Source organism: Myodes glareolus, chromosome 15 (assembly GCF_982192425.1).
Source record: "Myodes glareolus chromosome 15, mMyoGla1.1, whole genome shotgun sequence".
Lineage (NCBI taxonomy): Eukaryota > Metazoa > Chordata > Mammalia > Rodentia > Cricetidae > Myodes > Myodes glareolus.
The window spans coordinates 65,416,383-65,443,355 of NC_142040.1; the positions used below are offsets into that span (position 1 = coordinate 65,416,383).

General features: G+C 44.1%; 1 protein-coding gene and 1 pseudogene across 1 annotated transcript in view; one reads left to right on the forward strand and one right to left on the reverse strand.

The window, feature by feature from the left end:
- The window catches only part of Basp1 (brain abundant membrane attached signal protein 1), a 49,398-nt gene that overhangs the window by 16,270 nt on the left and 6,155 nt on the right, over positions 1-26,973 (reverse strand). The window lies entirely within an intron of this gene.
- Positions 10,702-11,587, forward strand: LOC148119713 (cystathionine beta-synthase pseudogene; annotated as a pseudogene).

Below are 26,973 nucleotides of genomic sequence, written 5' to 3' on the forward strand. Positions count from 1 at the left end.
GTTCCAGTGTGCTGTGAGATTTCAACAGAAATATGGCTAAGGCTTCTCACCCAGGAAATCCTGGTGAAGATCCTTTCACCCAGAGCACAGCACATAGCTGACATTCAGCGCCGCTTTCTGAGGGGATGAGTGGGAAGGACTTCTAACAGGAATAACCAAGTTTCAGTATACCTTAGAGCATTGCCCTTCAAACTCCCTTACTTAGCCATCACTTCAACTCAATGGGTCCAACAATTAGCAAGATGGCTATATGCCAGTCACTGTATGCCAGTCGCTGAAGAGTTAGTGGAAACAAAGGGAGATGGTGGGGTCACAGGGACATGTCAGGAGATTAAGTAGAGGGCCTAGACCAAATCCTAAGAATCTGCTTATTCATTAGTATACCACATAAAAGCCTAGCAGGTGGTCAAGGGCACACCCTGAGAAGCCTAGACATGAAGTGGAAGAGGCCTAGAACTTTTTCATCACCTATATACACCTGAAGCACGAAAAGAAAACCAGTAAGATCGCTGGCCGCTACAAAGAAAATTAAAAGTATATAAGGAAAAAAAGGAACCCAAGAAACCTAGCCTGGTCTAACCCAGGAATGATGAGAGTACATAGAACGTGGTGGTATTGGCCCCAGTGAGATGTCAAATCATAGGATACTTTACCTTTGAGGGTTTTTTGTTTTGTTTTGTTTTGTTTTTTTGCAGGCAGAACTATAAACACATCACATTTACTACAGCATATTCCACGGTCCAAAGCTTCTCCAGCAGCCAATCCCTCATCCATCCTCTGCCCACCCCTGCTTCTCCCTTGCCAATCCCTTCAGTTACTGCCATAGGTTAGCCATAGAGAGAACAATACACAGCAACCTTTGCCGAGCAATGCAAAGAAACCCCTGTCCGTATGTCCCAGGACTTAGGCAGCCTCTTGTCACCCCAACCGCTTCCTCCTTAATCGTGGTGAGCTCAGGACAGGTGCTATTTGGTTTTGAACTGATCCCTTCTTACATAAAGCCAAGGCTTTGATTGTTGTTCAAGATTTGCAGCCAACACTATGAGACAATACTGTTCTCAGAAGCATCCACTTTATGTAATTAGAGCTCGTGTTGCAGAAAACAGGTTTTTCTCTTTTGGTTCAAGTAGAACTTTAATGACATGAACTCTGACCCAGTATACTTTAAAAAAAAAATGTGGGGTATGAGGTCAGCAAACCTGGCTGAGCTATGTGACCTGGGCAGGGAAGTCAAGTCTCCACAAGGCCAAACTAGCCTGAAGAAGGGGCAGGGTGGGGGGAGGGAGGGAGCCAGCAGGTCTATAATGATCAAATGTATCAAATGTATAAGTATCAAATGCACTATCAGTGGGGAAGAAAGTGAAATCGGCTCCAGCTCCTCGTGACACACAGTAGGTCTCCAGTCCATTTTTCTTTTCATTCCTCCACCTGAAACAAAGCCTCTGTTGTATTTATATGTAACAGAGTCAAACTGAAGTTCAAGTTCCCCTGAACAGCCAGAAGGAAATAGCAATCTGACAGTTACTGCATTCACGGCTGAGAAACAAGAGAGCATTGATTCAATTATAATAAAATAATCACCTTCCTTAACGTTATGATTCTAGGTCAGACACTGCAAAAATGCACAATCTGCTGTGTACTCGGTAATTCTAAGAGCAGGTCGTGTAAATAAATCTTCCAATGATGAAAAAGACAGTTCGCACCAGTAGAGTTTGAATAAAACCCGGAGTACCAATTGGCTGGGTCCAACATTTAGAAAAACACCCCCAAGCAGTAAGCAAGAAGGATTTGATTTAATGTACGCTCAGTAGACAGAACGTTTTCCAAGCTACTTCCATCTTCCTTACTTACATTTGCTGTGACGAAAGCATGTAACTAAACATCATATTCTCTCTGGCTCAATTCACCTGTTTGAGGTTCAGAAGCAGTTTTGAAACTGAACTATTTTTTTATTTTCCACCCACGACTGTAACGCCATATATTTAAGCACAGCGTCTGAAAAGAGCTGACAGAAACCTTAGCACAAAATTCAGAACAAAAGTCAGCCATCACCATTTTTTTCCTATAAGTTTAGAGAAAGCAAGTCAAGAAACTGAGCTTGGGGACCACATTTTGCCACAGCAGCATTTCAGCTCCCTGGATCCTAAGCACCACCGGAACATGGACTATCTGGTTGTTCAAGACATTCATTAGCACCAGGTTACTCTCCACAGGAAACCAACAAACTTTGTTCATGACACAGGGTTTTAAAATTTTTAAATCTTAAACATCTGTTGGGCTAATGACTGTACCTCAACACAGACCTGGTACTAACTGCTTAGGTTGAACAGGCCACTTGTAACTTCCCAGGGTTGGTCACTGCATTTATATCACAAACATCTAGAATTGCATCTCTTAGTTCTACACATTGGTCTTCATAAAAAAAAAAAAGTGTGATAATAAGTGAGTCTAATGAGAACGTCTTACAGACTCAAATCCACCTACAGACTTGTTTGTGAAACAATACAAACATCTTGACTCAGCTGCACCTCACATCCTGACTCCCCTACACCCCACATCTTGACTCCACTGCAGCTCACATCTTGACTTTCCTACACTTTACATCTTGACTCCGCTACACCTCGGCAACCCTCTGAAAAGCAAGATCAACCCTGACCACTCCTAGACACTTCCTTCCAACATCACAGGCACACTCCGCTTCCCGAAAGGATCAAAGGTAACACGACAAAGGTCAGCCCAAGGATCAAGTCAGAGAAGGCAGCTTAAACAATTTTGGCAAATCAACTACAGCAGAAAGTTGATTTATTTTGCAAGAACTAGAATAGAAAAATACAGAGTGAAGCTTTCTTCATTCTTCAAACTTGTGGTTCACTAAGACAAGGACCATGGAGCTGCCAAGAAACAGTACAATGAGGTGATGTGGCAAGTATGCAGACAAAGGGGTGATAATTGAGTCTCCAATGCCAGTAGCAGTGCATCTCCAAATTCATTGATCAGGCACAAATTCTCTCTAACGGGTGAGGAAACTAGGTGCCCTCTCCTAGGCACTCAACCGTGTCCCCTGCATGTGGCTGTGGCACACACCCATTCTTGCCCCATCCCAACTCCCTACGCTATTGTACTGCCATGAGTGGTGGGTTACAAATTACATTTCCTGATTGGCCCAGGGCAGCCAATGAAAGGCAAGAGATTCAACACAAGAGCAGCCACACGCTGACACAGGGACCAGAGATTCACACTTTGCAGACAGGAAGGGAAGCATAGATCCAAGCATGAGAAAGAAAACTGATCTATGACTCCCAGGCCTGTCTTAAAGCGGATACTCTAGTGAAGCTCTATAGTATTAACTGGGTAGATGGTTTTACTGTGTTGTTAACAAAAGACAAGGGATCCAAAATCCCAGGACCTGTACCTCACATATCCATATTGGCAGGCACAAAATCTCCTCCACAAAACAACCAAGCAACTTACTTAAGAAATCCCATGGATCAAAGACACCAATATAATAAATGCAGAATTTTGTTTGGCTTTGTTACACGTGAGGACAAAAAGAGACACCATTTTGGGTAAAAGGATACGAACAAAACTTGACTGAAGACCTACTGTGTGTGTCATGAGCTGACTTCCTTCCTTTTTCTCCAGACAATCCACTCGAAGGTTCAAACGGGTTACATGTTTGGGAAAGAGATTTCAAAACACTGCTGCCTAGAATTATCACACAAAGCAAGGGGAAACCAAAGCAACATCTTCAGTCAGTTGCACCAACCAAGGAGAAGCAGGAGGTGAAGTAAAATTACCCAAGACCATGCCCAAGCCAGGGAACATCTACAGAGATAGTGATCAGGCCCAGACTGTTACTTCCTTTGGCGCCAACTGAAACAGGCTGTACTATGTGATAGCTACTGGAATAAAGAAAGATACGGAGCATTGATGGGCACTAAAGATCTGCCCTCTTCACTTGGCAAATCTCAAGATCCGTCCATTTCTCCACAGTAACATAAATGTGCTGTGTGTGGCTCCACGGCCTAAAGCTCTCGCTCGCTCTCTCTCTGTGTGTGTGTGTGTGTGTGTGTCCGTCTGTCTGTCTGTCTGTCTGTTTGTCTGTCTCTGTCTCTGTGTGTCTGTCTGTCTGTCTCTGTGTGTGTGTGTGTGTGTGTGTGTGTGTGTCCCACTTCTGAATTTCTCAGGAACTTCCATATGGATTTCCTCAGTGGCTGGACTGCTTCCCATTCCCACTCTTCTCCCAGTAATGAACAAACATGCTTCGCCCTGTATCCTCACAGCTTTTGCTGTTTGTTTTCTTAACCCCACCCCTTCTGACAGAGGTGAGAAATTCAACCAGGACGACTCAGAAGACGAATGCCACATTTTTCCCTTATATGTGGAATATAAATGATATGTAGTGTGGTATGAAAGTAGAAAGAGGATAATTGGGGGACAGGAAGTGGACAAGAAGGAGCAAGGGCCAGAGAAGACGCTGTGGGTGAATGCAGTCAAAGCGCCCGAATGACGACAACATTATGAAACTCTCGCTTTCTCAGTGAATATAAGATATATTTTTAAAGCTTTACAAAAATAGAAAACAGTCTCTCCATTTTTTTTCATTGGTCTCTCTCCTTCCCACATGACCATAACATGTCTTAGGATTGGGAACAAGTGAGACTGAGACTAAACTCAGGGGTCTGGGCAGCACAGTGCACATTTTGTGACAGCTTACACCTGGGAAACTGCACTTTCTGTCACAGAGTTTCCCCATCAGTTAAACTCTGAAAAATAAATGACAGTTTATTTTAAAACACCATCAAGCTCAACCCACTAATCAAACTACATCATTTTACTTTTGCACCCAGACTAATTTCATCTAATTGTCCCTGTCCTTAGAATTAGTGACAGTCCCCACCCCTTGCCTTAGCATTGGTGACAGCCCCAGACTCACCGGGTCTTCCCACCCCTCCCCCACACCTGCCCCCAATCATCCTGCCATCCAGAGGTCATTCACAGAAGAATGCTCTGCAGGCAGGAGGGACACCAATGGAAGAAGCATCCTTGCTAGATATGTGCCCCTACACCCGGGCAATACAGCCTTTCAAGGAAAAGTAATTTAAAAAAAAAAAAAAGAGCTAGTTGTTTTCACAGATACTTACTTTATCAATTGCAAATAAATGTGAATTAATGGCTAACAAGGAATAGAGAAACTGCTTTGGAGTCTTTAAAAAATGAACTGTGCTTATTTTTTCCACCATCAGCACCCATTTGCATATAAGATATTAAAGTACTAGCTTGGTCTTTTCTTTAAGAAAAAAAAAAATCCCCCTCAAGATTAGTCTAGCTCAAAATACTTAAATACTCTCAAGTACAGGGCAAATAAAGATTTCCAATTAGAACACATTAGCAAAGTGCCTAAATGCAGATTCCTTCTATTATGTTTTTCTCAAGCAGCCAGAAACATCCTTACCTAGTAAAAACAAACACAAAGCACCCTATGTGGTAATCGACCCTGAAGGATTAATTCTTAGGTTCCACAAAGCTTCTTGCATGACGTCATCTGCTGACTGCTGGTGGAGAAAAGGCAGGTCAGCTGACGAAGGAGGTGAGAAGTCAAGCCTTCCCCGGATCATGGATTCCAGCCTGTCAATCAAAGCAACCTGGCCTCCCGGTTTGATAACCAGCCGAATGTGAAGGGAGGTTTTGAAAGATATGGTTCATTTTGAGATACTGGGAGAAGTCTGGTTGTTCAGGCCTATCAAAGCAAGCAGGAAAGGAGCCTCTAACTTCAAACCGCAGCTGTTCTCCTAGGGGCAAGACTATCTTACGCGGGGTAACACTGTAAAGACAAAGAATTCTCAGAAACATAGCTAAGTCCCCTGAATCCTGCAGAGGAAAAGAAGCAAGGGCTGACTTTCAGTTTTGTCAGGTGGTTGTATTTGTCGGATTAGAGCTGAAAATTCCAGAACTTAACCTCTTCTTCAAGAGCAGCAACCAGCAAACCTATGCCCATCTACAGAGCTGAAGCTCCCTCAGAACTGTCTTCGCCATTCACGGACCCTGCCTGTTGCTCCTTCGCATCCCAAGAGCAACGCTAAACAACTGAGACAAATACTGTGTAGCCAGAAGTCTAAAATAGCTCCTGTCTGGTCCTTTAAGTTTGCCAAGCTGGGAGTGGGGAGGGTGGTGACATACTATGGTCCCAGCTCTCAGGAGACTGAGACAGGAGGCTTTCAGTTTGAGACCAGCCTGAGCTACACATGCGAGCCCAGGTTGATGGGAAGTGGAGGTAGTAGGGGGGAGGGGGTGCTGAACTGTGTATCAATCTTGGGTGAAAGTGCTGTACCCAATTATCAGGTGGGAATCTTTGATTCAAGTCTAATGGAGGCCGCAAAGATGAATCAGACACTAGTTAGCTTTCCACAGGATTATCACTGAGGAAGAATGGCAGGTGGGAATGCAGGCAATTGGGAACCAAAAAAGTTGGGGAGGGGTTCTAGTGGGTGTTTGTTTATAGCTTAGACTTCTTGACAGCAAAGAAACATATGATGTAGCAGAAACACAGCTCTTCAGGTCAACATTCTGGGCGAGTCATACAGAATAATAATATGCTAGAAGTTATTTATAAATTCGAAGTGACAGATTTTAAAATATACTCTCCTTGAGCAGAGGATACCGTTTTGTGGGACCCCTGTATCACACCTGATCTCTCAAAAGTTGAAATACGCATCTCTATGACGACTTCGTGCTATCAAGGAACCATCCAATAGTGAAAGGAAGAGAAACGCTATCTGCTTCAGCCCGTGAATGTCTGCCCACACCACTCTTACATCGTTAAGTCTCGCCGGGGCTCTTCTCTCCTGCCCAGGGCTTGTTCCAAACATTCCTGAGAGTATCACCTTGGGGTCCACTCATGTAGTCTTGCGCTTGTTAAGACATTAAGCCCCTCTGAGTTTCCAGAGCCTCTGAGACACTATGATGTCCAGGCCACTGACTCTCAAGCCCAGGCTTCACATTCAGCCTCAACGGTACATGAGATAGACAAGTCTCAAAACCTTTCTGCTCAGGGTTTTCCCCAAGTGAGGGAACGGCTACCTCTCTCATCTACTTGAACCTATTCTTTTTCTTGTGTTCAAATCTAAGAGAGCCATTAAGCACTCCTCTGCTAGTGAGAAATGTTGGGATCTCACTATCAGCACCACTACCCTTGCATGCAATGGCTGTGCTCTCCTTTCACTTAAAATCCTTTTTCCAATTCCACTGCAAGATACTAAAAATAAAACAGACAGGCAGGGCATAGTGGCACACACCTGTCATCCCAACAATTGGGAGGTGGAGGCAGGAAGACCAGGAGTTCCAATTTAACACAGAGAATTGAAGGCCAGCTTGGACGACAGGAGAACTAATCTTCTGAGACCAAAATAAAAGAGAAGACGAGGTAAAAGAAGCAAGCATATACGTGCTACCAATTTTGTTGCATGTGGGTTTATTAGCTCCACTGATCACATACACAACCCCTTTCTCTCGTTAATGTTTTATTTATTGATTAAAACAGAAAATATCAAGGCGGTAACTCCATCTGGCTTTTGGAACTTCTCATTAGTTAATGACATCCATCCAGACGCTCCTGCAGCACAGCTCAGAAGGTAACTGCCACCCCAAAGGCCCGGGAGAGGGAGTAGATGGTGTCCCCTACTCACTAGGTGGATGAAAGAAAAGAAGGGGGAACCGGGTGTGATAAGACTGATATTTACTGTACCACACACAGGTTCACCCCTCCAAGAGAAGAGGGGATGCAAGACCAGCAACAGATGGTGTCTGCATAGGCAGGCAAGAGTGGCTGAGCTCACAGGCATGCTAGAAAATGAGCTCTTGAGTCAGTAAATAATGCCCCCAAACCACGACGAAGACCTCCAGATTTTAATTAGTGTTCTTCGGCAGTAATGGGTATGCCAATTAGTGTTACAACTCAACATATTTCTAATTTTGCAAATTACATTTAATTTAGGATGTGAGCATATGTTAATGCTTAATAAGATTTGGAGCTAGACCTCCCCTAGGAGGTGGGAGAGCCATAGAGCAAGGAACGTGAAGGGAGGAAAGGAATTCGGAAGTCCTAAAATAGGTGCCCTGGTGTATATAAGCATCATATATATTTCTCCCAAGAGATAGCTGTTCTACGCCCTCTTGTTTAATGTGGGCACACAAAGATATGCTTGTTTTAGGACCTGGTGCTCTTTTACAGGCGGGAAGTCATTTACATTGTACAGTAGACCACATTGGCTTGCTGCCTATGGAGATGAAAGAACACAGTTGTGTCTGAATTTGGTTTTATTAATGCAGCAAGAATGTGAGGATGTTGAGTCAATGGCATGGCATTGGGCCCTCATGTAGTAATGATTAGGAGGCATCATCCCTCCTCAGACTACAGTGGAGCTCACACTGGAGCAGATACCTTTTGATCGTTTTTTCTGCAGCAAACTCCCTTGAGCTAATAGCAAACAGACTGGCGATCCAATCCAGAGCTAACATCATGATATACTGGCACTCGGAAAAGCTCTTAATTACCAGAGTTACCCAGCTCACAGAAAAGCAACAGATAATGAGGGAGGAAAAATGTGATACCACTGTTTCCACCCCAAATGACTAAGACTAAAGTCAGGATAAAGGTTGCTTCGTAGGGTAGGCCCTGGGTGTAACCTGGGTCCTTTAACGGTAGCATTAGGGAGGGATGAGGCTAAATCTACGAGTAAGCCAAGAAGGTTGCTATGGTTACATCTAAAGCGAGAATTCTCACAACAGGTCTCCACACACTCATGTCAGTCAGACACGGTTACTGGCTACAGGCTAGCCTGGAAGCATCCGTCCGCAACCGCAAAGATATGGATGTTCAAGAGCTGAACTAAAATAATGAAAGCAAGAGAGCAAGCCTGCCAAGTGTGAGTCTAGGACTTCATGGCAGCCTGGGATACAAGAATCCAGTGTCTCTGTCCCCAGCACCCTTTCCATGAAGGAGAGAGCACCACCGTACAGAATACAGAAATGCCAACCACTGTTCAACATTCATCCCCTGATTTACATCACATGAAGTCTCCTGTACTTAAGGTCAAAGTGAACTCAGACACGACCTGGCCTTGCTGCACACCTGCTACCGTGTCACAGTGAAGGAGCTGGGTTCCACAGATCTGAGAGAGGCAGTATGCCATGCAAGGTGAGCTTGAATGCTGGCCCAGAAACCTAATAGGCCACATCAAAGCTTGCGCCCAGCTTCAAATACCTTTGAAGAAGCAGGATCCATGGAGAGTACTACAACCTGGAATGCATCTCACAGCCCCAGAGGGCACAGAAAATATATTCATTGGGTTGTCTGGTATTTAACCTACTTCTTCATAATTAAATGAAGACAACGAAACATTTCTAGTTTCAGTCCCTTAAACAAACTGAAGATTTAACAATAAAGAAATGGCTAACATATATAAAAGTTGTGATCTATAGCCCCAAAACTGCAGGGCACATTCTCACACACTGTCCCCCCAGATCCCAAGCCTGACACGCAGGGGTCACTACTCAAGATGTTAAAATTTTAACAAACCAACGCTCAGAAATCCAAGCCATTCGGACAAGAAAATCCAAGATTAGATTAATACTTGGGTGATTCTCAACGCTCACAAACAGTTCACACAGGGGCTGGAGCAGAGAAGTGCAACTTCTTCGAAGACTTTTAACAGAAAGGTTTGAAAATCAAATTTGGAAAATGATGAAAAATGTGTTCCCAAGTTGCTATGTCTTTACAAACCTGTGCCTGGTCAACTAGGTAGTCATCTCAACTCTGCCGCAACGTCTCTAGTATTGGCTAATACTTAACAAAGTTTAACTTCAGTAGAAGTAATGAAGGTAATAACCTGTACTCTACTTTAAATCTAGATTGCACTTCTCAAGCTAATTAGACTGCTTGCCTGTCACTAACGAGCCTCCTCTCCTCCCTACAGAATCAGGGGACTCATCTGTAGATTGGGAACCTTGGCTCTACTCCATTAGTTGGTAGCCGTGATATGATTTAAAGTCAGGCCCCTTGGCTTCCGACCAACACTACGCATGATCTTTTCAGGGTTGTCCCAGACTCTGCAGTTTAGAACCTGTCCATTTCCAGGGAGTGTCTGTGCTTATTGGGGCAGTCTCTGGTGCTCTCCAAGGGAGCCAAGGTCATGTCCACAGGTCGTAGTCAACCTCCAGCAAAGAAGCATCCTCTGGATGCTAGAGAAAGGAGACTGCCTAAAAGACCCAGGAGAATGGCAGGACTCTAGTCGGGAGACCACTACTCCAGAAACTGACCGGCTGTTTCCTTGTCTAGAGTCTCCTGGATGTTTCGGTCTCTGTCTACATATTTCTTGATACACAGTTTGTATGTCTTGACAACTCCTGTTTTCACCTGGACTTTGGAATTTCCCAGATGATATTTTTGCACCCTGGCACTTCATTTAACACCTGAGTTCTCAAGGAACTCTAGCTTTTTCCTACCTCAGTCCCACCTCCTCTTTTCTATTCTTTTTCTTCCCACACAACAGAAACTACACTGTTTGTTTCTTGAGAAAGCTACACAGCATAAGACCAAGACAATTCTAGATCTAAAGAAAAGGAAAATCTGTAATTTTTCATGGAGAAACAAATAATTTTTAAAGCCTGTAGAACCCGACGGACCAAACAGTCTATGAGGTGGTGGACAAGTGATTCAAAAGCAATGACGAGGAGTCCTTCACCTTTGCCCGCATGCTCATCGCCTAGGAAGGACTGCTGTGTGGTGGAAGTTCAGGCAGCGCCATGGCTGTGGCCGTGAAGGCTGCCCAGGAGCTGGAGAAAGGACAGCGCTGTGTGGTCATCCTGCCTGACTCTGTGCGGAACTACAGGTCCAAGTTCCTGAGTGACAAATGGATGCTGTACAAGGGTTTCATGAAGAAGGAGCTCTCCGTGAAGAGGCCTTGGTGGTGGCATCTACGTGTTCAAGAGCTGAGCCTGTCAGCGCCACTGACTGTGCTGCCCACGGTCACCTGTGAGCACACCAGCAACATTCTCCGGGAGAAGGGCTTCGACCAGGCGCCCGTGGTCAACGAGGCAGGGACCATCTTAGGGATGGTGACTCTTGGGAACATGCTGTCATCGCTGCTTGCTGGGAAGGTGCAGCCATCAGATGAAGTCTGCAAAGTTCTCTACAAGCAGTTCAAACCGATCCACCTGTCCGGCACACTGGGCAGCCTCTCCCACATCCTGGAGATTGACCACTTCACCCTGGTGATCCATGAGCAGATCCAATACCACAGCAATGGCCTGTCCAGCAAGTGGCAGATGGTGTTTGGGGTTGTCACTGCCATTGACCTGCTAAACTTCGTGGCAGCCCGTGAACAGAACCAGAAATAGAACCCGAAAGTTGGGACTGGCTTCCATCCTCCCTGCTGGGACCTCTTGGCTTTAGAGACACCGACCAGTCATGCCCAAGTGCAACAGGCAGCACGAACAGGTGGCTGTTTAGACCAACTGCAGAGGTCCAGCCTCTTTCCTAACATTCACCTTCCTAAATAAATCCTGAGCCTGAGTACCTTAAAAAAAAAATAAAGCCTGTAGAACCTTAGAATTTATTTGTCACAATCTCAGACTGTCATATATTAAATTGTGGGAATAGGAAGACTCATAAAAACAGAATTTATTGTGAAACATAGAGGTATTTAGAAGTCTGGTCTCCTGAATATAGATGTACATGTGTTTGGCATTTTAGAGTTATCATTTATGGTATCTTCTAAGAACTAGATTATATTAGCAGACTAGCTCTACTGAGAAAACAATGTCCCTAATGATAACATATGTGCCATCTTCACAGAGGGAGAGAGCAAACATTGATTCTACTATTACTTATTTGATAGCCACTATAGGGGAGAAAGGTTTCATTTCTAGATTGGTCTGGGGGTAAATTTTATAAACTGTAATTTTAGTGTGTTTGTCTGTGTGTATGTCTGTGTCTATGTGTATATCTGTCTGTGTGTGTGTCTATCTGTCTGAGTGTGTGTGTCTAAGTGTGTGTGTGAGTGTGCATTGTCTGTGTGTGTCTTGTGTATCTGAGTGTGTGTCTCTCAGTGTGTCTGTGTGTGTATCTGTGTATGCATGTATGTCTGTGTACGTGTGTCTGTGTCTGTATGTCTGTGTCCATATCTGTGTGTGTCTGTGTTGAGACTGAAGGAGAGAGAAAGGAAGGGAATACCAGAGAAAGCACACCAGAGGCAAGCGACTGTGTGCCTGGAGCAAGGAAGGAGATGCCAGGGACAGTGCACTGTAGGCAAGTGACTGTGTGCCGGGCTTATCTTTATGGTGCAAGGCAGACATCATGATGTCAACTTAGAACAGCAAAGGAAGTGGGGTGGGCTCATCCCAAAGCCGATACAAATAATGGATGAAACACCAGCTTACAGCTGGGTGAGTTCATCATCTACCACAACTGTAAGTGTTCCAGAATGTTCCCTTTTACGTTAGACATATAAGCTTCTTTATAACCCAGATTTTATGAAGGGTACAGATTTACAGGATTGGAAACTCTGACACAAACCATAAGCATGTCTCCTCTTGCCTAGCTCCTCCCTCAAAAAAAAAAAACATTTTAAAAGGCAAATAGTGGTCTGTGTGTGTGTGTGTGTGTGTGTGAGAGAGAGAGAGAGAGAGAGAGAGAGAGAGAGAGAGGTGTTTTTCTGGGGTTCAAACCCCAGTATTTTGTGGATGAGCTATACTCTCAGTTCTTTTACAACTTTTAATATTGAATCAGCTGTGACTAAGTTTCCCAGGCTGGGCTTGACTTTGCTTTGTGGCCTAGGCAGGCCTTGGGTCTTGGACTTGCTGTTTCGGTCTTCTAAGTGCATACTGCATACACGTCGGCACCATCAGACCTGAGGCCTTTCGTTAACGAAGCTGACTTTCGTTTCCCATTTGCCTCCACCCTGGAAAGGCATGAGCAAGTGGAGCTAGTCTGTGCTACTCGCAAATAACGTTAATGCTTGCGATTTAAAGTTGTAATTGGAAACAGCACACATTCTTTAAACGGGCATAATGAACCACCAAATGCACTTATCACCATTTAACCCTTCTCAAATTAAATGAGCAGTCCCAACTTGATCATTTATTAAGAGACAAATAATGAGGAGACACAAGTGTAGCTGACCAACACACTTGCCTGCATGTGCACAGCCAAGGACTCTAGCCCCAGAACCATAAGAAAAAGAAGAGGAGAAAGGATTGCCATACTATAATGGTGGGCATGTAATAAGTTTGTTCTGGCCTGTACAGTGTACACGAGTAAGCACAAACTCTACTGGAAGTACGAATGTAGGGTGTCGAGAACACATCACTGTAGGTACATCAACTGTGGCATCAGAGCGGCAAAAGTACCACTCTGGTGGGGAACGTGGAGACCAGAGGAGCCTGCGCGTGTGTGGGCAGGGAGGACATACGCAAGTCTCTGAACCTTCTGCTCAATTTAGCTGTGAAAATGAAACTTCTCTGGAAAATATGTTATTAAAGAGGAAGAGAGAAAAAGAACCACTAGGTCATTCTTACCTCTGCTCGTTTGAGATGAAAATACCCTCAAAACTTCTGCCATTTCCTGCCTTTCTTCTTCTTTGCCATTTTTATTAACTGCCTCATTGACAAAAATTTAGAAGTTAAAAAAAAACTACAGATTTTCTCCAGTTCACTATAATTACTAAAATTATTACTGTAAGAACAAGGATGACTTCCTATTCTAGGGAACGGCATAATAAACCTGTGCTCCTTTCCCTGTCAATCAAGAGAACACGCAGAACAGGAGAGAATGAGAGGGTGTTTTCTTGTAAAGATACCCACTTACCCTTGAAACACAGTGCTGCACTTAGCAGAGGCATAGTGGCTCGATAGCTCAGGTCAGGCACCTTCTCGACTTGATTATTCTAAAGACCCTAGGTCTCAGAGAGCCTGAGTTTTTATGTTACCCCCAGGTGCTAGTTTTCTGACCTGTGCTTAAATTGCCCATCCTCCACCCTGTTTCTGTGATATGCCCCATAGGCTGGATTCCCACTCATAAGGCAAATGAAAAAGGGCCTTATTGAGAGAGAGTGTGTCCCTTGAGTTCCTGGGTCTCCCCTTCACCCCAATATTGAAACCAAGGTATAACACCTGCCTAAAGAAATCAGAGCTTACCTAAGCTGGGAGCAACAAATTAAACTGCATTTTGAATTGGCTGGAATATTGCCCATCAATAAAAACCATGAACATAAAGTCGGCAAGGAAGGACATCATGGATCACACTGACTGTGGTCCAGTTTCCTCGCCTGGACGAAGAGGATATCCACAGAACCTACTCCCCTAAGCCAAGCAAGGCTGCTTGGTGCATAAGAAGCACAAGGCAAAGGTGTGCTCCACAGATGACAAGATTCTATTTTATAACACTGCAATTAAAGAGACCATAACGTGCTTTTAATTCTGTTTTAAAAATGAATCTTTGACTAGCGTTGATTTCCCATAAATAATAGTTTTATATTATCAGCTTAGGATCAAAATGACGACAACCTGGTCCTCTTATCAATTCCTTGTCTGTCTTTTGTCTTAGCCCACTGAGACAGCTCAAGAGAGAAAGCAAACAGGGCCCGTCTGCTGTAGCAACATTTCTTTTACGGTAGTTTTCCGGGAAGAGGGCTTAAGTCAGCATAAACTAGGAGGTCTAGAATCCAGACCAAGAGTCTTTTACTATTTTTTATTAATGTAAAGTAATCATCTAGAATGATGGATTTCCTGTGACATGTTCACAGATGTATGTCACACGCTCTGGTCATACTCACCGCTCCCCGTTACTTCCTCTTCACCCCCCTTCCCACGATGGGGCAGGAGTCTTATTTCACTAACTCAAGTGCGTGCTGCCAACCGTGAAGGAATATTATCACATGCAAATACGCCACACATATCAGAACCCCTCCACCGTCAACAGGCTCAGACTCACTTCGAGCTCAGAAAAAGGTGAACTGTAAGACCAGAAATCTTGGTGCAAGTGCCAAAGCCACCTCTGCTGCACACACTGAGCATGGGGTCAGAGCCCATCACCAAACTTACGGCCCTCTGCTGTGTCTACTAACAGTGACCTATTTTTCAGGGCATGGTAGTGAATGCCTTCAATCCCACTAGTCTAGAGGTAGAGGCAGGAGGATTGCTGTGAGCTCCAAGGCAGTCTAGTCTATAAAATAAGTTCCATGACATCTATGGCTACTTAGTATAGACATTGTCTCATAAAAAGTATATAAATAAAGACCTACTTTAAACATACCCTCAATTTGTTGACTTCAAAAAAAAAAACTCTTTCCTACAGCCTACAGTAAGTGAGAGGACTTCCTTCAAGTCTTCATCCAGAAACTTCTGAAGGTCATGTATAATATTTAGACATGTGCTAATGGATCATTCAGATAAAGAATTGCGTGGCTTTAGTCTTCAGCTCACTCACACATTCCACCAGGTGAACCAAGCTAAGAAGCCTTCTGACGTGGTGAAGAGCCGGGACCGAACCAGTTTTTCTTCTTTCCTAACCATTTATTATCAAGCTGAGGTGTTCCCATTCGGAAAGACAAGAAAACTTTGCTGAAGATAAACAAGGTTAGACAAGGTCAAAAAACTAAAGTTTGAAACAGTTGACACCTACCACTAAGACAAATCTGCACCGTCCCTGAAAACTCGGGAAGTCCTGTCAATGACTGGATATAATTCCCAAGGAGCCGTACTTCAGCAGTTATACACCTTGGGTCCCACGTAACATATTTATCAGAAATTATGTCCTGTTCACAGGAACGGGAGGAGACAACACGGAAAAGGCCACAGAAAGGGGGAGGGGAGTCTTCATTTCCCATGAGAACCAACTACAGCAACGCTACAGACATTCCACTGAGGTGACCTGAGGACCAGACAAGCATTTATACCCCAGTTCTCATGGGCTCCACGGATCTTCAGAGTGTCAGTCTCAACACAGACTATTAAAAGTCTATCCACACTGTCCCGAAGCTGGCATGGGTCTCCATTAACACACCTAACTATAGGTTTCATCAAATAGGCATCAAATTATTTCCGAGATAAACATCAGTAGGTGTTAGTTGAAAGGGAGAGGAGCGAGGCCCAAGGTCCTCCCAATTCTTTGAAGTTTTATTTTAGTGAAATAGAAACTCAGCACGCCAGCCCTGAAGATGAGCTGGACAGGAACAGCAACCACGTTTGCCTGAAGAAATTCGAAACAGTGAGAACCAAGGAACTGGGAGATGTAGGGAAAATTCAGTGTGTTCTGCAAAAGAAGAACAATTAAAACAGACACACAGGCAGACAGAGATAGATAGAAAGGCACCTGGACAACGGGTTAGGTACTGTTCACAAAAATATCCCAAATCAAAAACCCACATGAGGTGTCCTGGGGAGTTCTAATCTCTGAGTGATTAGATCACTCAGAGAAAGAACCCTACTCAGAGTAAGACAAGTACCTGACTACCAAATAGGTACTTAAGGAACGACAGTGTCCTCTGTGCCTCAATGTGGCTCAGTGACACAAACTATAAGCACTCCATGTCAGGAGACAGTCAAGCAGAAGAACCAGGTTACAAACCACTGGAATCCCTCATTCCTAGAGTGTCTACCTGGAGACTTGGATGGTGGTCCTTCTAACTATGCAACTCTCTCAGTATCTGCCTTATTTCAGAAAAGCATCCCAGATGAACTCTGAGGGAGTTCTTTGGCCCCGACTAGACAGGGCCATCAGTTTTCCTAATTCCATATCCATGAGGAATTCTTGGTTGTTTACTGCAGTGTGAGCTGGAAGATTCCACCAGGGATCTTGCAAGGTATACGGAAACATCCCAGGTTTTTTAAATTCCAGAAGGATTACACAGTACCATAAGCAGATTCTTTGACACAGAGAACTGTGGTTTGTGTAAACCAAGATGACGTGTTAAGAAAAAGAGGAGGATCTAAGAAAAAGAATGCTCTACCCACTATACGTGAACTATTAGAGTCTCAAATATCAGTGTTGTCAGATGAATCTTTCATTCCCGTTGTTAAACTAGATCAACAATGACAAGTAAACTAAGCTTTGAGGACACACTCTCAGGGCATAGTAGTCATGAAACTATGTAGCACTAAATTTCATTTATCAGCCAGGGAACAAACCCCAGATGATTTGTCCATGATTCCCACCAGGGTAAAGAAAAAAGCAATAATAAATCAGCCTTGCTTTTCTTCTAGTAAGATAACAAAACCGCCTCAAAGGTCACATAAGAGAACTACACTGGGCCAAGTACTATATGAGGTTCTAGGGAAGCAAAGACCAAAAAGACAGGGTCAGATATCCAGGAGTTTCCCTACAAAGCCAATCAGTCATCCACTCCAGAGGACAGAAAATAGACAGAGGAGTAGATGTGAAGGCCAGAGGACAGCGATAAGAGTCCAGTTGCTAACGTCTTCTCAAGTTTGATGAGAAATTAACACACACTCAAAAAAAATGCATAGCCAAGGAGTCCAATCTGAAGCTATTCAGGAGTCCAATTAAACCAGCACTTTAGGGCAGAAGTCAAACACACATCTGTCTAGACATGTACGGAAGTACACTTATGGAAAACAGCTATGGGTAAAAATAATAAAAGAGAACTTACATTGGCATTCTAGACCATGTTCAGACCATATTTTATCAAATAAAATGCTTCCCTTGAATAGACACCTCCATCCCTCTAGGTCAGCGTCCATTACACATCTCCGAATTCTTAGCACTAGCCACTACACTTCTGTCTAGAATCAGAACAAAGGACAAACAGTGTTCATTCCTTGGATTTGGTAAGAACGTTGCTACAGGAAGGAGCTGAAAGATCTTGTAAACGACTGGCAGCTTTGCTTAAGATTTTGAAGGCTGTAACCACGACAATATTTTCTGTTTTCCAAACCAAGTGTTCTGTGCTGTCACAGGTAAACCCTGCCCATGGATAAAGGCCCCTCTCACTGTGGGTTGACCTTGGCTCCTCTTGGAAGGTTGTTCCTTCTGTATCTAATCCCCCAAAGGTTTAAGTTTTAATAGAAACTTAAGATACTTAAATGTCTTTTTGTTTCTAGTGGCTAAGACTTTTGAATTAAATGGAATCAATTCAGAATTCCCCTGCATTTCCTAAAGGGCTCTTTACATTAAACTCTTTCAGTAAGATAATCGAACTTGGGCTATCTCACGTGACTTAAGATCTACAGATAGCCAGCAGCCAGAGAGGAAGTGCAAGGCCAGTGACTGACAGAGGGTGGTGTAAAGCCTATTCCAGGGGTGGTGGCTAGTGAATCTATAGGCTGAAACTTATCTCCTGGAATTGCCAGTTTACTTATTTGCCTCTAAGTTCCTTATTAAAAATAATAATAATAATAAGTCCTTGTGTCTCCCAGCTCCCTCAACAGATAAAAAAATAATTCCACAATATTTTAATGTGGTTTGTATTTTCCCATGTTGAAATCAATAGAGACCATTTCTTCATCATAGGTTTCCAGGGAGGACCTGGGAAATACATGGACATCTTTTACAACTGCAATTTGTCTTTAATAAGGGAAGGGAATTCATTACTAAAGTAAAACTTGCAACTTTTAGCTACATAAAAAATATGTTTACTTAAAGTCTCAAATGTTTAAGTATTACCATGTTCTTCTGACCTAATGACCACACAGAGTAGGAACAGAACAGTCTTCCCATATTCAAAGTGGGGAGAGGGATCGGCTATACTACCAACAGACTGAGGCCCGCCTACGGGGTTTCCAAGAGGTCGGAGACAGCACAGCCTCAACATCTGCACCAGTCATGCCTTCAGCCTCTTAGTGATCCACAGTGGCTGTTCTTGTTGCTGTTCAACCACCATATTATGGCCTTCCTGCTCCTTATACATTCCAACTACAGAACCCATATGAACCAGGAACAGATGGCACATGGAACTTGGTATGTGGGGGATCAGGAGAAGGACTGGTAAGTAGGGGATTCTATACTGTACTTAGGATAGAAGAGAATTAACTCTAAGGCGCTATCTACTCTAGTGCCTCAATTCTCTCTGTCTTTTTATTCTATTGGTTAATTTAATCAAGCCAACTTGACCCTATGCATTAGGATCTAATGCGTAACGATTAGATGATCCATGATCCATAAGTGTCTGATCCGTTTCCCCATGGGCTCCTTCAGATCCATCCAGAGAGTGTCCTGAGATGCGACAGAAGAGGGCACTGGCAAGGAGGAGGGTAAAGGAGTCTCAAGGGAAGACACAACATGACAATTTATGAACTGAACTTGTTTCCAGTAACACAGTTTTAAGAAAGGGTGTTGATTGAATAAAATATCAAATGTTTGTTTCAGAAGTTGTGTAAAAGGATGAGACCATCTCATACCCCAACCCGACAATTACATCAAGTATAACTATAGTCTTAGTATGTACAAGAGAACCAATTGAATTGTTTCAAGAGAGTGGGTAGGATGTGTGCAAAGAGCATCCCTAGAAATGGCACATCCACTGAAGCAAAACACTGCTGTTCTTCAACCAGAAATGACTTCAGAAATCAGTGTCATGCCACAGTTTTAAAAATATGAAACTACTAATATAATAAGTACCCCATTGATAAAAATAAGCTTACGAAAACTAGACATAATGGAGCTGAAGAGATAGCTCAGTAGTAAAGAGTTCTTGTTGCTCTTATGGAGGACCCCGGTTCAGTTCACAGTACCCATATTGGATAGCTCACAGTCACCTGTAACTCCAGCTCTCATGGCAGATGGTGTCCAATGCCCTCATCTGGCCTCTGTAGGTACCTGCACTCATGCGACACACACACACACACACACACACACACACACACACACATAAATAAGACTTTTAAAAAGAAAAGTAGACACATTCTGTGATAGTTTGCAGGGTAGACATAAAAATAACTTCACCTCCAATCGTCACTGCTAAAACCAAAGATATTTATGAACAACACAATGGGAAAAACATCAGGGCAGACTCTCGTGGAGTTCATCAAAACCAGGGAGGAAGGAGACCAACCAGCTGGTTCCTGGCTGTGAAGAAAAGCCAAGGACAGCTTTCGGTAACAAGCCTTGTCTGTCTGCCCTGATGTCCACAGCAATGAAGCATGTTCTTTGCAACCTTCTCATGCACTCGGTCCTTTTCCTGTCCACAGATTCAGTTAGAGATGGACTTAGAAAGATCTCATGCCACAGTTCTAAAAACACAAAGCTGGCAAAGTCCTGACCTCAAAGAACTCACAATTTAGAGCAAGCAGTCCTAGCGTGGAGCGAGGGAACTATTCATTGTCCCCTTAGTAGGTTCAGAACAGACTAATGTGAGACAAACTCAAATCCCATGCTCATCGGCAGGCCTAACACGCCCAGCTTCTCAAAGGCTGGTTAAATTGCTCAGGACTGATTGACCCAAAGCAAATGGATGACACTCACGGTTTGGAAGAACAGACAAGCAATGTCCACTGCACTCTGCCCCAGCTCTCGCTCTCGCTCACCAGGCTGTGTTGTGCAAAGCTCCCACGATGCAATATTACTTGTTTCCCACAGATAGCAGCTTTATTCTTCATTTGAGACCCTACCTTAGGAGGAAGCTCAGATGCGTGAGCCGTCAACACTAATTACTTGTAGTGTCTCAGGGCTTTAAGACAATTACTACCGAGGTTACTACCTGGAAACAGAATAATTACACTAATTGGAGTTCATCCGCTATTCATCTTCATAGTAAGCACAGCTGACGAGGTGAAAGTTAGTGTCCCTACACGGGTGTCACCTCTGCTGCTGTGGGCACCTGGCAGGAGACATGTGCCTGCCATGAATATACTGTATGCTGGACAAATACAGAGTTCTTGGGATGTGTCAAATCCATCCTGTAAGGGTTAATAAGAATGGTACCTTTCTGCCTCCTGGGTATTTAATCTAGAGGAAGAAAGACAGCAAATAAACACAAAAATGCCTACAATGCTTTGAGGTGTAGATATATCCTTGTGAAAGTGACATTTAACCCATGCTCTTTACTTGACGTGATTCTGGCAGTTGTGGAAAGAATATTCCAGGCAGAAGAAACAGTAGGGATGAGCTGAGGGTATGATCAGAACCTGAGCAGACATTGTAGCCAGGCCACTGAGGGTGGACGGCAGCGCATATAAAAGGAGTCAGAAAGTGAACTTCAGGACCTTACAGATTAGCCAAAGGTGTCTGTGTTTTATTTGAGATGCAACAGAGACATGATTGCAAGTATGGGCTGAAGCAATGTCAGATTGGAAAGCAAACATCTGAGCTGTGGTCCCGCAGCAGGATGGATACCCCACCCCAGCGGTGGTTCAGGCATACAACAGGGGGCAGATGTGAGAGGCCATGGTGCTTTGGTACCCAAGATCAGCCTTAGAAGGAATGGCAGCTTTTAGGTCTGAATGGGAAAAGATTCACTTAAGAAAGTGTGTACTTAAAGAGGACCATGGATGATAGTCTAAAAATAGACACTGTATAGACTTAAAATGTTGAAATTCTAAAATAATTCCATCACATCTTCTACAGGAGATAATCTACCCGTGAACTTCTTATAAAAGACACTCAGTCAACTTGCCTTGGAATTAGGTTAGGGCTCTGGGCTTGTTTATTCCCCGCAGTAAAATTAAAATGTCACCTTCAGTTTCACAGTGGGCTGATGAGGTCATATTTACATTGCTACAGATAAGCTACCTGACGTGACTTGAGATGGAGAACAAGAAACTAATGGCTGATTCACTTGAGAAATCCCTCTCTACAACTGTAAACTGCTCTTCTAAAAAGAGCAAATGGTAAGAGCAGACATGCCGGCCTCTGCACGTGCTGAGAATGCCCCTCAGAACAAAACCCTTTCTGTATCACTACTTGTTTTGTTACATGGAAAGGCCCCAAATTTTATTAGTCTCAGTTTGTGTAGTCATCAAAGGGGACACACGGTTTCTGACATGAACAACAATGCTCCCATCCTATCTGAAGCCTTCCTAAGAATTTCAGGTTTTTCTGATGCCTGCTTTGGCTAGAGTCCACATCTTCCAAAATGATCCTCTCCCGGTAAGGGTATGTCTACCATCCTTGCCCAACAGAGTCTAGGAACATGTCTCCGAACCCTGCACCAGCTTTCTCTAGTGATGAGAATCTCAGGAAAGTTAATTTCCCTTCATCCCATTTGGTGAATGCTTGGCTCCTATAACTTCATGAAGAACATAGCTCTAGGTGTGCTGAGTCCCCTTGCTCCCTCTTGAGACAATGAGCTTCCAATGATATCCATGGAAAACCATCTTTTTTGAGATCCATCAGGAACTGTCATTAGCTGAACTATGCACCCCTAAAAATTACTAAGTTGAAGCCATACCTTCTGATGTTCTAGATGTGACTGTACATGGGAAACAGGCCCATCATGGGGTAATTCAATGAATACTGAAGCTGGTAAGGGGGAACATAATTTAGCCTGGCCTGTGTCCTTACAAGAAAGTAAAATTAGGACATCCAGAAAGACAGCAGTAATGTGCACAGTCTATGATGATTACTCTTCATCGGTTTGACTGTCTTTAGAATCACCATGGAGACATCTCTAGGTGTGTCTATAAGAGTATTTCCAGATACTTGTCACTGAGGTAAGACCCGCCCTGGGAGGTAAATGACACTGTTCACTCAGCGGAATGGAAGTCGGGAGTTACTAAAGAGGAGAATATGAACTGCACAGCAGCACCCATCCTAACAGCAGATGCCATGCGAGCAGCTGGCTCAGGCCTCCGCCACCATGATTCTCCAGTTGCGACCCACTGTACCCCCTGAAACGATCTCCTGAAGGTTATTTTTATCACAGCACTGAGAAAAGTAACACAAGCCCACTGAGGGTGACCACGAAGAAGCCAATCGAGGAGCCTCGGAGGAAACCAACTCTGCCAGCTCCTTATCTCGGACACCAGTCTCCAAGAAGCACTGGGAAAGAACTTTTGCTGGTGAAGTGACCCCGTCTGTGAAGCTTTGTGCTGGCTGCTGAAGCACACTAAGCAAGGCACAGGTATCCCCACCTTCCTAATATGAGTCTTCCCACCCTCCCTCCCCTTTCTTCAGCACCCCGCTTCCCTCCTTCACACTAGTCCCCTTTCCTTCCATGTAGACACTAAGAAGAGTCGATGGTGATGCTTGGATCCCGAAAATCACAGGCTGCTGGCATTTAACGATCTAGTTTTGTGTCCTATATTGTACTTATGAGAAAACCTGCCCACATTAGGGGAATTCAGACACTTCTAGAAGCAGGGCAGAATGGCTTTCCCTTCTTCCCCCTTCAGAAATACAGCTGCAAAAGTACCCGGTTCAGACTTCCCTTATGTTCAGCCATTTCCCCCTTTGCTGAAGGCTTTTCACCAACATCTCCATTTACAGAGAAACCCTGCTGCTCTGTGGGATCAGCTTCAGGGGCAGATAAATGCGTTATCAGAAATGCTCATGGAAAGACAACCCAGCCAGTTAAATGTCACACTGGCCTATGTAGGCTAGGACTCCTGAACATTGTTCTGATCATCGGCTGTTTCCTCTACTCGGTAAACTAAGCAAACTGTGGCTAACATGCCAGGGCATGCTGGCTTGCCATGTGTGTGCTCCTAATATGAACTACTGTCTTAATACCCTGAGGGCATCTCTTGAATGGCATACCTTTTTCTCTCTCACCTTCCTTCAGTAGAAATCACACCCAACTCAAAACCATCTCTGCTTTCACTCCCCCTGCAAAGAGCTGCTCACATTGGGGGTGGGGGCGGGGCTACAGTGCATCACTGTGGACTCCTTTGCCATTCCTCTAAGACTCTTGGCTTGGCAAGCTCACTGTAGAGATGGCAAAGGCCATGTGTTGGTGTGCCTAGACAAGGGGAATCAATATAGGATGCGGATCCACCAAATCCCACCTCTTCCTGCTGAGAAACGCCATTAGCCCTAGTCCATTGTCTCAACCTGACAAATGCCTCCTCTGTCTTTTCCTTTTCTCCTTAACACAGTATTTGTGGCTAGAAACAAGGATACAGTGAAAGAATGTGCTCTGTTGGCAGCCTTAATGTTTCAACAGTAACGAAGTGACTTTAGCATATATTCTGTTCTTGTTACATTGTCTTTTCCTTAAAGTCTCTGCCTTCAGAGGCATAGTCAGCTAGACAGAACCTTAAGGAGCATCAGTGGAATTCCTTTTCCATTGGGAGATGGCCCTGCCTTACCTTATCGATTTGCTAGGCTCCCATGGCATCCGTACCCTTCCTTCTCTGTGTCATAGTCAGTTGAGTTCACCCAGACCCCCCCATCCAAGACTTCAGCGCAGAGGACTTCAGAGGAAGCTCTCTGGGTGTCAGCAACAGAAGCTGTCAGAACAACAGAGCTGGGCTAAGTGAGCTGGTATTGCTTTTCTTTTTCTGCCTTTGCCTCCTCCATCAAGGAAGGGAATACCAAACCTTCCATGAATTTTTTCGCTGGTCAGTCATGCCACTCCAGGAAGAAACCGAGATCACAATCTGTTGTACATGAGAAGGAACCTGCACCCTGGAGACCATCCTCAACCTGATGAACAATGCTCCTGTTTGTTGAGAAACCAATCACCAAGTCTCGAAAGTCCAACTGAGTGAACCCCAGGACGTTAGAGCTTGGAGTGTCAACAAAAGATCACCAGGGCTACTGAGGAAGCCCTGATACCACCATAACCCTTGTCAAGAGGGTGCTACACGCCATGTTTACCTAAGGTTGTGTGGTCACGAACTCCAGGAACTACTGCCGCCACCAACTGTTAACCGAGATTCTTTCCATTGTCCTTGGGAACAGGAGTCATGCAATTTCAGGAAACCTTAGGTGATCACATTAATGTCTTTAGCAAATATCCAATAGTACCCCAACTTGATCCCACCCTCTCCATGGACTACAAAACAAAGGCATGAGGCACCCATGCACTGGTAAGTCATGGGTTTCTCCCACTTGTCCTTCTTTCCAATCATATTTGATGAGCCTAAAAGCAAAGAGAGAATGCTGAAACTGTTTTCCCTGTCGAAACAGCTGGGGACATCTGTAAAGGTCAAAGACAGCAAACACCCCCACACCACTCTCAGTCTCTGAACCAGCCTCAGACGGCCTAGGCTATGGAAGTCTCTCCAGAGACTCAATGATCCGACCAGAACTTTGTTCACTATGTCTTTAAAGAATAGAAACAGGGCACCGTGGTTTTCCTTCTGATCCACTAATTTCCCTGAATAGAACCCATTATATTTCACTCTCCTCTTGTCTTAGTCTGCAGTGACAGTGCTTTGACCAGGCCACCGATGGCCACTCTGCCAGGCAATCTAGGAAGTTCGCAGAACACACTTCAGTCAGACCAGCTTTTCTTGTCCGCCTATTCCTTCATCGGCTGAGGAAAAAACTTTAATTTCAGTTTACACTATGACTATGTTGACTTCTGGGAGCGCATGAGTAATTATTAAAAGCACCGAAGCATGCTGAAAGCTGTGAAGTCACTCACAGATTGCAGGTTTCTCTGGAAAAATACAAATTCCTCAAAGCTCCAGTCACACAAACTTCTAGACAGTTGTAAATGTGCACTTAAAGGTTTCCTACCTAAATCTAAACTTAATAGTTTGTTCAAATCTGAATACGTGTAAACAAAACCTGCTTAAAACAATTCCAAACATTCCTATATTAAGCTCCATATTAAATTTCCTATATAAAAGACAACTTCAGAATACCATAGCCCTTTCAAATCCCTAAATCAGTTCAAATAGTATAACTGGTTATACTAAAGAAAAACCAAGCCTTTTGTCTCCTGGAACTTGCAAGGCAGACGACACCAGTCATGGATACGAACGCTTTGGGCATCCATCACCTGCCTACAAAACTCACACACTTGATGTCCCCAGCAGCCTTGAACTATTTCTGCATCATTTTGACTCCAAATTAGTCCAAGACTGGCTTTCTTCTCAAACACGAACCTTCCAGCCACAACCACATAATCCTGCAACTGTTGTCCACTTTAGGAAGAAAGGAAAGACCCAGTATTAAAGCCTGGTGTTAAGAGTCATTTTGAAACCAGGCAGTGGTGGAGTGCACACCTTTAATTTCACCACTTGGGAGGCAGAGGCAGGCGGATCTCAGTGAGTTTGAGGCCAGCCTGGTCTACCAAGTGAGTTCCAGGCGAGTCAGGACTCTTACATAGAGAAACCCTGTCTCAACAAACCAAATAAATAAATAAATAAGGGGAGTCATTTCATTTTGATGCATGCCAGATAGTCTTTATAGTATTTGGAATAAGAAGAAAATCATATGCCTGGAATATAAGAAGTAGAGACAAGTAAACTGAAGGAGACAGGAGACAGATGGCGTGGAGATTGAGGAATAACAGGTAGTTTCCAAACAGTTCCCCACGTGGGCAAGTGTGCTGTAATAAAGGTGAAAGAGGCCCTTTGTATAGAAGCGGTGAGAATTACAGGAACCCAACTGACTGTCAAACAATAGTAACAGGCGGAAGAAACAGTACGAAATTTGTTGTCAGTTTCAGGCCGTGACTATGAGTAACCCAACTGGACATTTAGATTTTTCCCTGCCTCGCCCTCTCAGTTGGATGGAATGGCAGAAATGACATCTGTACTGGGAAATAACCTGGCTTCCCCCTTAGTCACTCACCAGCTTGTGGCACCTTGGGCACACCACTGATTTCTCTAAGATCCTGCTGAGTTTCAGGAGAAGTATTTCCGTAGTGAGCCTTCCAACCTTCTACTCCAAAGAGCAAGCATTTACAAAGAGGGTTGGATAGTGACTAGAAGCAGCCAGGGAGTTTCTGTATGCATACCCTGTGTGAATGGCTATTATTCGCAGTCACGCATAGTGAGTTAATTCTAACAAGGCAACCCTAATTTCACAACTGGAAACAGGTGGACTGCTTACTACCCCTCCTTAAG